This window comes from Pistacia vera, unplaced genomic scaffold, assembly GCF_008641045.1.
Source record: "Pistacia vera cultivar Batoury unplaced genomic scaffold, PisVer_v2 Contig39, whole genome shotgun sequence".
NCBI lineage: Eukaryota > Viridiplantae > Streptophyta > Magnoliopsida > Sapindales > Anacardiaceae > Pistacia > Pistacia vera.
This window is the reverse complement of record NW_022196212.1, coordinates 943,444-955,035: the sequence shown is the minus strand read 5'-3', so window position 1 is coordinate 955,035 and position 11,592 is coordinate 943,444. Positions and strand designations below refer to the sequence as shown.

At 33.7% G+C, this 11,592-nt stretch overlaps 1 non-coding gene across 1 annotated transcript; it reads right to left on the bottom strand.

The window, feature by feature from the left end:
• Positions 1-7,130: 7,130 nt before the first annotated feature.
• On the bottom strand, positions 7,131-7,236 carry LOC116141050. Its single transcript, XR_004129730.1, has one exon. It is a non-coding gene; the product is annotated as a small nucleolar RNA R71 (small nucleolar RNA).
• Positions 7,237-11,592: the final 4,356 nt, after the last annotated feature.

The following is an 11,592-nucleotide window of genomic DNA, read 5'->3' as shown; positions in this document are numbered from 1 at the left end:
TTTAGATTACTTCTTGGGAGGCGAATTTTGCCTATTCTTGGAGAGAGATTATTGTGTAACAAAAGAAAAAGGAGAATCAAGAACAAAATTCATCATAGAGTTTGTCTTTACTTTTTCAATATGATTTATTTCTTGAATTCTACTCTTATTTCTTTTATTATAAACTAATTTTCTCAGGCTAAGACTAGGGTTAGTCTATTTATGGATTTGTGATCAATCTTTTACTCTATGGTCAGTGAATTATTTTTCTAATGATGAGCTTATATTATGTGCTTAATGTTATTAGGAACCTAATCAATTTCTGGTAGAATTGTTTTGTGTGATTGAGATCGAGAGGAGATATCACATGAGTGCTCTAGCAATATAGGCCATGGATTAATTGGATATAAAGATATATGAATTGATACATGCAATAGTCATAGGCAGGATTAACTTGTGTTGAAAGCTAGAGGATTTCATAAAGCTTAATGCTCGTTTATTTCATTAAATTGATATAGAGATATCTAGGTTATGAGATAGAAGTAAAATTAATATTGCTTGATAAAGAATATTGGTTAACCTAGGAAATCCCGTTGTCACATTAATTAAATGAATTCAAGTAAATTGAGGGGTGCAGGGAAGTTATAGATGAGCCTGAAGTCTTAGCCGTTTTCTCTCATTGAATTCTTAAGTTTAGTTTTACTGCAATTGTTCGTTTCTCATATTTCAGCTTTTAATATTTTTAGTTTTAAAGATCATCATTCTAAGTTTTGATTATCTAGATAAAGTTAAGACTAACTAACATTTCAATACTTGTTTTTGCAATCCCTTGGGTACAATAACCTGTATTTTGTTACACTATATTACTTGAGACTAGTTCACTTGCTAGTAGTTGTTTCAAATGACACAACAGGGAGATTGTAAGTTATTTGTCAACTTACGAATCGAAAGTGGTAACTCTCAATCCTAGTATGAACACCTCACCTTATCTTAGCATAATCATTTTGTTTAATTTCCAATATGACCACCTCATGTTTAAAGTGACCACCTTCTCTTATGTTGGTTATCTACCATATCGGGTGAGCACCTCTGAGTCAGAGTAATCACAATGGATCTAGCAGATTTTTTTTTTTTTGGGTAACATGTGTTATGCTTCTAGAATGTATGAGCTGTTTTATTCTCTTATGAGATATTTGTGTGGTCCATAACACTTGTCAAATTTATATTCATTGTGCTGGAAAGTTTTATTCTCTTTGATAGGTGGCATCTTGATATTGGAATAAACTTTTATAAAGTAAATTCAATAAAGTTATTCCTTGCCACCTATCATTGCATTGACTGGCTGTTTTTTTATATAAACTCTTCCCCAATGCAATTTTTGTTAAGCCTAATATTTCTCTAAAAAGTACATTGAAAATTCTCTGAAGTTTTACTTTGTTGTTGTTAGGTTTCTATGCTTAGGTAAAGCTTAAAAATACCTTCTTTCAAGTACCTAAAATGGGTCCTTGCTCTCTACGGTTTGTTCATTATTGATGAGTGAAGCTTGTTGAGCTTCTTCAACCAAAGTACATCTTTGTTTTTCTACCTTGAGAGGAGCTCAATGTTGACTAGTTGGTTGGGTGTTTTTGTAGCTAGCTATGATTGTACGTTGTTTAACCAAAGGGTAGTTATTGAAGTGTTACAAAACAGGGGTGTTTTGGCAATTGAGGCTTAATCTCTGACTTTGTAATTAAACTGTAAAGTAAACATAGTAGATTAACTTCATTCAGGACTTGGCCCCATGGATGTAGGTATTTTGCCAAACCATGTAAAAATCTTTTGTTGTTTTACTTTGTTTCATGGTTGGTTCTTTTGTAATGATGAAGAATGAACACTAAAATAAACTTACCAACCCATTCCGCTTAAGGTTTAATTCACTTGGTAAAGGAATTAAAACTTTCATCAGTAAAACCAACTTAACTTTTCTTAACTAATCCTTCAAACTGATGTGCTGAGCTGGAAGTTGGACTGGAGTTGACTGAAGCTGAGAATTATATCTTCAATAGTAGTTGTGAGATGTCAGTGCAATCGGACACTTGCGGTCACAAAAGATATTGTCGTAGTTTTTGAAAAGTTTTGCGGCAGCCTTAGTTGATTGTCTCACCAGGATGTTGATTGATCCCAGTTTTAACCAAAGTAAAGTTCCATATTTTGATTGGAGCTCGTAAAAGATTTGGTGTGGAATAGTTCCAAGATCAAAGATGTTACCCAGAATTGGCCAACCTGGAGGCCCTGGTGGTTGCGGTTTACCATTTCTTCTCAACAACAGAAGAATCAAATTAAGCTGCCGATAAGAAAAGAGTACTACACCAAACAACCAAATTGAATATAAACTCCATCTCCTTAATGCTTGTGATTTTGTTTTCTTATGCCTATATATATACCATTAGGTTGTGCATTCTTCTCATCCAGTGACGCTTTTCTTTGGAAAAACATATTCAAATAGATTTTGTTGTACTGGTAATTAGAGTGTAGCCATTAGTTCGATGAAATGACAATAATCACCTGCTCTTTTGGCAATTTAATTTGTCCCTATCCTCCGTTAATAAATTTGGAAATATGATATTTTAACCCTTCAACAAAAGTTTCAAAATAAATATTACACAAAACTTATCAAATTTTCACTTCCTAAGCTACGGATGGGCACGAGACCAGGCCGGGACGGGTTGAGGACCACATTCCCCGGCCCTGTCCTGACCCCCTAGGGGATTCCCCATCCTTGCTCCTCCCCGCCACGTATGTGGGGATTTTCCCCCACTCATTCCACGTATGATTTTGCAAATTGTTTTTGTTTTTGTTTTCTTTTTTAATGGTTACAAAACTTTATCATGTTAATTACTATCTATCAAAATAAAAAATACACGCAAGATTGGTAACACTCTTTTGTCATAATCAAAGATCGTAAGCATAGATTAATTATTTTATTTAATTACTTGATAATTTGAAAGTTTAAATAATAAGAAATTATTATTATAATTAGAGATACATCATACATCAAGCCTTTGAAATTTGTAAGTTTGCAAACCATTGGATAAAAATAAAATTTTTAATATAATATTAAATTTTTAATTAAATATTATAGAGAATTTAGAAAAATATTTGATATTTTCATAAAATTAATAAAATTATTTTTTATTTTAACATAATTTACTTGATAAATTAATTAATTGATTCAGAAATCACTACCATCACTCCAACTAATAAAATTAGTCTGCTTGTTAAAGGAAAAAATCTCATCATCCTAACATTGATTAAGTTTAACATTATAATTAATTGATCAATTAATTAATTAAAAAGATAACTGAATTTGTGTAATTTAATATTTTTATTTGTGTGACGCAATTGTGTATATTCTTGTATTGGTTTGTAATAATTTAATTTAATTTATTTTTTGGGGGCAAGTGGCCCTTGAATAATAAGTTGGGACCTCAATTTAGTAGAGAATTTTGTGAAATCAACAAAATAATAATAGATCGATTTTATTATTTGACTCCCTCCTTAAATTATTTTTTCTATAAATTTAATAAAATATTGGTAAGGGGATCTATAATACTTTCTAAAAAAATTTAGAACTTATAATAAAAATAAATATCTAATTTTTATAAAATTAAACAACCTTTTAAGTGTTCATGTCCAACTTTCTATGAGTCATGACTCCATGTCACCATGTGCCCGACAAGATGTTTAGAATATTTTAGTATAAAATTAAATTAAATATTTGAAGTCTTATTAAAAAAAAAAAAAAAAATTAGTGATTTATCTCATGTAATATTATCAAAGAAAAAACATGCATGCAAGAATTAATTGTCACTAATAATAAGAGAATTCAATCATAACTTATACAAACACAAACACATCTTCTACCAAGTAGAAATTAAAGAAAACAATATTATGTATAACAAATTTACAATAAGAATTAAGAAATATAACAAAAAGAATAAAACATTAGTAAATGAATTAAGTTATCACCTATAAGAGTATAAGTTAATGTTAATCATACTATTTCATCATAAGTTACTTTTATTCCATAATTAAAATGTACAATAATAAATTTAAGATAACAACACAAATTTTGATACATGACTTAAAATCTTAATTCTTAAATCATGGGTGCTAACTTTGTACAAAATCTAATAAAGGAAAAAAATATAAAATTTTTACTAAATGTACGTGGGGTCCTGCCCCTGAAAATTTCGAGGCATCCTTGCCCTGTTTGAGGCAGGGCAGGTTAAATGCCCACCCCTATTCCTAACCTAAATTTTATCAGTTTGGTTTTATGCACCATATAATATCTTCAAAAGTTCTTTCAGTGCCCCCACAACACTTCACCAAGTTTTTTCATTTACTACCCTAGAAAAACTTCCCTAAATTTTCTCATTCACCACTCAAAACCAATCTCATAAATTTGTTAAACCCTAAACACAAATTTATCAAATTTAAATTAAACACAAAATAACACAATTCTATTAAATCAAAACCAATTTGGAGTGCATGGCCTCAGGGTAGCCTCAAGAGCCTAAATTCAGTCTGTAGGCAACTAGGAGGAGACAATTGTGACATCCTTGTACCCATAGGAGGCCAAATCAAAGAAATAATAGAAATGATACTAGAGAAGTAGAATGGGGGATGTTGAGAATCAATCAATCTAATGAAGCTTCTTATACTGATGAAGCTATACAATAAGAGAAAGGCTAAGTTAAAGGCTATAAGTTACTTTTTGTGTGTGAAGTTGGAAGTTTCCTGTGATAAAGAGGTTATGTGGTGCTGATTCAGCTTTACTAAAACACACAAGTCAGCAGTGTTTTAGTGTAAGCGTATTAGTAAAGTTGTTTATGTAGTTGAAATCACAAAAAAGACCCGAGCTTCAAGGGTATACATTTGTATTTACGTCTTACTATTAATCAATTAAAAAGACTTTTAGAAATTTCCTCTTTTATTCTTCTCTCTTCTTCATTTCTCTTTATCTATCTTTGCTAGAAATCAAATCTAAGGTAGCAGAGCCACAGGCCTAAGTTAATGGAAGATCAACTATATCATTTGCCTGGATTATCGGTTCCTACAAATTCACGTTTGACAAGTTGAATGTCTTCGATTCTTTCTTCTTTTCCGAAAATTTCTATAAATTGACAGAAAAGAATTACAACAACTGACGTTCATAGATTTTACTGATAAGTTGTATAAATTGAGTGTTTTTAAGGTTGTTTTGATGTTAGTTTAGTTAATTTCTCATTTGTTTTATTTGTTTTGCTGTTAGTTTTTATTAAGCTTGAGATGTGAATGATCAGATATTGATTTGGATAGTTTTTGTATGTTTTTAGGCTTTGATTGAGTATATTGGAGCATTGGAATGAAATTGAGACTTAAAACTTGAAGAAATTGAGACTACCTGACATTTTTTAAGGCCACGGCCATGCCTTGGTAGTTGGCCATGGCCATGCCTTGGTAGTTCACCATGGCCATGGTGGTGGAACAAAGATAAAACAAAGAGACCACAAAGCACCACGGCCTAGGTTTTGGTGACTTAAATTTGGCCACGGCCCAGGCCGTGGCGAAAACTATTATGGTGTTTTTGTCAGTTTTTCTTTCATTTTTCACGTATGACTCTTTTTGGTATTTAAGTATAATTGAGATTAGTTGTCAAAAAACGAATTTTGCATATTTTGGAGAGGTGAAGACGCATTCTCGGGTCTTGAAGACTGAAGATCAGATTTTAGAGTTTGAATTTTGTTTCTTTTCAAGCCTAAATATGTTTTATTTCTTCTCTATTTATTTCTTTGTTCTTAGGATGGAGTAAATCTCTTTTGTTATGGGAGGATGAAACGCTAATGATGTTTTGAAAAAAATTTATTCTTAATACCTAATTTATGTTGATGAATTTGTGCAAGAGTTTAGTTTAATGTTTTATGAACGTTGGATTGATTCAATTACCTTGATGATGTTTCGAATAGAGAAGTTAGGGTTTATTGCTTAATTCATATTCATAATTGTATTAAAACTAGAAATAATCGAATAGAGATTCTAGGATTAATTTGTGATCCACCTAATTCATAACCGAATAGGGTGAATTAGTCATAAGGGATTGATGATTTTATGCTTCTTAATTTCAGAGTAACCGAATAGAGATCTATATTAAGTTGAATATTATGCCTGAATAATGATAATTGGCCTTAGAAGAATCCTACCAATTCATAGCACAAACAGGTATTAAGAGTGGTTGTCAAGCATAATTAGGGGGAAATATATACCCTAACTTCATTAATACTGCAAAGTTCTTCACATTATTTATTTCTTTAATTCAGTTATTTTTAATCTATTAGTTTTACACTCTAAAATTCATTTTCTCAAATAATGTATAGGTAGTTTTAGGTAATTACGAATAATTGTTTTGATCTCTGTGGGACGATACTGAAACTCATCACTTTATTACTTGAACATGACTAGTGCATTTGCTAGGGTTGATTTAGTCGCATCAAGTTTTGGCACCGTTGCCAAGGATCATTAGATTGTTTGCAATTATTTTGAGATTACCTGTTATTTTGAGATTTTTTTTTTTAATTATTATTTTGTTTGTTTTTATTGGAAACCAATAGGTGTTTCTGCTAGTGTATGACTAGAGCTTCTGGAAAGATTTTACTAGCATTTGATTTTGAGATAGAGCGCACTTTTCACGCAAGAAAGAGAGAGCAATCAAAAGGGAGATCATGGGTGATCACGATAACCAAAATAATGGAACACCACTAGCAACTCATACGCTGGATGAGTACTCTACCCCATCTCTAAATGGAGCAGCATCAAGCGTTCAACAACTAGTGATCAATGCCGACACCTTGAGATAAAGCCAGCAATCATCCAAATGATTCAACAGTCAGTGCAATTTGATGGTTTGGCACATAAGGATCCCAACTTACATATTGCAAATTTCCTGGAGATTTGTGATACTTTTAAGCACAATGGAGTTTTCAATGAAGCTATAAGACTAAGATTGTTCCCATTTTCATTAAGAGACAAAGGTAAGAGTTGGTTGACCTCATTACCAGCAGGCTCGATTGCAACCTGGGAGCAGATGACACAAAAATTCCTGAGTAGGTATTTTCCTCCTACAAAGACTGCACAATTGCATAATGATATTACTATGTTAGTGCAAGTGGATACAGAGTCATTATACGAAGCATGGGAAAGGTTAAAGGACATGCTCCGGAGATGTCCCCACCATGAATTACTGGTTTGGCTGCAAGTCTAGACATTTTATAATGGTCTTAATAGTGAAGTCCGAAATATGATCAATGTTGTTGCGAGTGGTACTTTAGGTAATAAGACACCAAACCAAGCTTATGAATTGCTGGAGGAAATGGTTTCAAATTCTTATCAATGGCTGTTAGAGAGGTTGCTTGTAGAAGAACGTCAGGTGTTCATAACATAGAGCTATCACAGCTTTGGCAGCACAAATACAGGCGTTGAATAAGAAGATTGATGGACTTCAAATACAAAAACCTACAATAGTTGCTTCTATGTGTGATTTTTGTGGCGAAGATCGCCCTAACCATGAGTCTCAGTCAAGTAACATGTTTGCTGTTAATTCTATGCCTGATCAAGCTAACTATGTTTCAAATTTTTTGCAAGCCTAATAGCAATCCATAAAGTAAAACATATAATTCGGGGTGGAGGAATCACCCAAATTTCTCTAGGAGTAACAACAATCAAGTGAAACCTCCACCGCCAGGTTTTCAATCTCAAGAGAAGAAATCAAATTTAGAGGAGATGATGGCAAAGTTCCTAAGTACTACAAAGACAAGAATTCAAAATCATGAGGCTTCCATCAAGAATTTAGAAGCTCAAATTGGCCAATTGGCCAATATCATTTCAGGTTGACAACAAGGGCATTTACAAAGTGGCATCGAAAAGAACCCAAAGGTGCAATGTAAGGCCATAACCTTGAGGGATGGAAAAGTGATTGGAGAAGAAGAATCGCAAAAGAGAGTGGAAAGTAAAGTTGAGGTATCGGTCTCTACTGAAGAAAAGAAAGTAAATTCAGAAAAAGAGATAGAGACTAAGGTAAAGGAAATTGCAAGTGGTAAAGGAAAAGGTACGTCAAATTATGATTTTGTTGTTGAAAAAGATGTATCTAAATTTCCTTATCCCGATAGAGTTAGAAAGGATAAGTTGGATCAACAATGTTCAAAGTTTTTAGAGGTCTTTATGAAATTGCAAATAAATATTCCATTTGCTGAAGCTTTAGCATAGATGTCTAGCTATGCAAACTTCTTAAAAGACATCTTTTCTAACAAGCAAAAGATCGAGGAGCATGGGACAATTATGCTCATTAAAGAATGCAGTGCCATACTAGAAAATAAATTACCTCCTAAACTAAGAGATCTAAGGAGTTTTACTATACCTTCTACATTAGGAGATTCATTCTTTGATAAAGCATTGTGTGATTTAGGTGCTAGTATTAATTTAATGCCTTTATCAATTTTCAGGAAGCTAGGACTTGGAGAAGTGAAAGAGACAAACATGTCGCTACAGCTTACTGATAGATCAATCAAGTGACCTAAAGGCATTGTCGAAGACATTTTGTTAAAGGTCAACAAATTTATCTTTTCGGTGGACATCGTAGTTCTTAATATGGAGGAGGACCAAGAGGTGCCTATAATTTTGGGATGTCTATTTTTGGCGATAGCTCGTGCTCTGATAGATGTGCAACAAGGAAAATTAATCTTAAGACTAAATGATGAGAAAATAGGGTTTGATGTCCATATAGCAATGAAAATCCTACTGCATTTTATATTGAATCTGGTTTTCACTCTGATAGTTTATGTGAGATTGTAGGTGATCATAGAGAAGAAGTTCTACAGAAGGATTCTTTGGAGAGATGTCTAATGGAGTCGAGCACAATAGAAGATGAAGACCATGCTTGAGAGAAGAAGCTGAAGCGCTAGAGAAGGAATCTCTTATTGATAATTTGGAGGAGAAGTCATTATTAGACATTCTGAGGAAGTACAAGAAGGCTATGGGATGGACAATTGCTGATATTAAGGGAATAAGCCCTTCCATCTGCATGCCTAAGATCCTCATGGAAGAGAATTTCAGGCCAACAATACAACCACAGATGATATTAAATCCTGCCATGCAAGAAGTGGTATGAAAGGAAGTGGTAAAACTACTCGATGCAGGTATTATTTATCCTATCTCTGATAGTAATTGGGTAAGTCATGTGCAAGTAGTGCCTAAGAAATGGGGAATGACTGTAGTGAAGAATGAAAATAATGATTTTATCCCCACTAAGATGGTAACTTGGTGGCGTGTGTGTATAGACTATAGAAAATTAAATTATGCCACTAGAAAAGACCATTTCCCATTGCCATTTACTGATCAGGTGTTAGAAAGATTAGCATGTAATAAATTTTATTGTTTTCTTGATAGTTATTCTAGTTATTATCAAATTCCTATTGCTCCAGAGGACCAAGAGAAAACAACATTTTCTTATCCTTATGGCACATTCGCTTATTGACGTATGCCATTTGGTTTATGTAATGCGCCAGCTACTTTCCAATGCTGCATGATGGCAATTTTCTCTGACATGACTGAAAAATTTCTAGAAATCTTCATGGATGATTTTATGTTGTATGGACTAACCTATGAATCTTGTTTGCATAACCTTTCGTTAGTTTTACAGCATTGTGAGGAATCAAATCTTGTGCTGAATTGGGAGAAGTGTCATTTTATGGTATGAGAAGGTATAATGCTGAGACACAAGATCTTTGAGCGAGGGATTGAGGTTGATAAAGCAAAAGTGGAAGTGATTGAAAAATTACCTCCCCCAACGACAGTTCGAGCAGTCAGAAGTTTCCTTGGCCATGCTAGATTTTATAAAGATTTATTAAGGATTTCTCAAAAATTACAAAACCTCTATATAATCTTCTTACCAAGGATGTAAAATTTAACTTTGATTTTGAATGTTTGCAAGCCTTTAAGTTGCTAAAGGAGAAGCTGGTGACAGCACCAATAGTGGTCGTACTAGATTGGAACAGCCCCTTTGAAATTATGTGTGACGCGAGTGACTATGTCATCGGTACTGCTCTCAGTCAGAGGAAAGACAAAATGTTTCAGATCATATCCTATGCCAGTCATACCCTAAATGGTCCACAACTAAACTACATAACAACCCAAAAGGAATTACTAGCAGTGGTTTTCGCATTCGAGAAGTTTAGATCATACCTCATAGGCATGAAATCCATAGTCTACACAGATCACGCAACTCTACAACATCTCTTTGCTAAGAAAGACACCAAACCATGCCTTATCAGATGGGTCCTTCTACTTCAAGAGTTTCATTTGGAGATTAAATATCAAAAAGGGACAGAAATTCAATCCTTGAAGAGGGAGATATTAGTGCAAAATTTCTTGATGAGTGGATTTTATCTTTAACTCTTCTTTTTCTAAATCTCCATGGTTTGTTGATTGGGCTATTTTTCTTGTAGGAGGCTGGATCCCAAAGCATTTTACATTCCAGCAAAGGAAGAAATTCTTGGTTGACGTCAAATATTATTTGTGGGAAGACCCTTGTACAAACTATGTGCAGATCAAGTTGTCAGAAAATGTGTACCGAAAGAAGAGATTGGAGCTATTTTGAGTCATTCCCATGATAGAGAAACTAGAGGCATTTCGGGGCGAATCGCACATTAGCAAAGGTGTTACAATTAGGTTTTTATTAGCCCACTATGTTTCGAGATGCTCAAAGGTATGTATCCTCTTGTGATTGCTACCAAAGAACGGGTAATATTTCTAAGAAAGATGAGATGCCTTTAAATAATATATTGGTATGTGCAATTTTTGATATTGGGGGTATTGATTTCATGGAACTGTTTCCATTATCTTATGGGAACGCTTTTATACTTATGGCAGTAGATTACGTTTCTAAACGGGTGGAGGCAATTGCCATCAAAACTAATGATTCTAGAATAGTACTCCAATTCCTTAGGTGGAATATTTTCACTAAATATGGAACTCTTAAGGCAATCATTAGTGATGGTGGGAAGCATTTTTGTAACCACCAATTTAATGCACTCTTAAAGAAATATGGAGTCACACACAATGTAGCCACTCCCTACCATGCCCAAACCAGTGGTCAAGTAGAGATCTCTAATAGAGAGCTAAAACGAATTTTAGAAAAGACTGTTAGTGCCTCTAGAAAAGATTGGGCAACAAAGTTAGACGATGCTTTATGGGCATATAGGACAACCTTTAAAACACCTATAGTTATGTTACCTTTTAGGTTAGTACTTGGAAAATCATGTCTCCTGCCAGCAGAATTAGAGCACAAAGCTTATTGGGCTACTAAATTTATGAATTTGTATGTGCAAAGTACAGGTGCTAAACATCTTTCGCAGGTGAGTGAGCTAAATGAACTTCGTCATTGGGCATACAAAGTGCTAGTTCGTACAAGGAGAAGACAAAGAAATGGCATGACAAGCACATTGTGAAAAATGAGTTCGACTCGGGACAACAAGTTCTTCGTTACAATAGTCGTCTTTGTCTTTTCCCAGGAAAGCTGAAATCAAAATGGATAGGTCCATA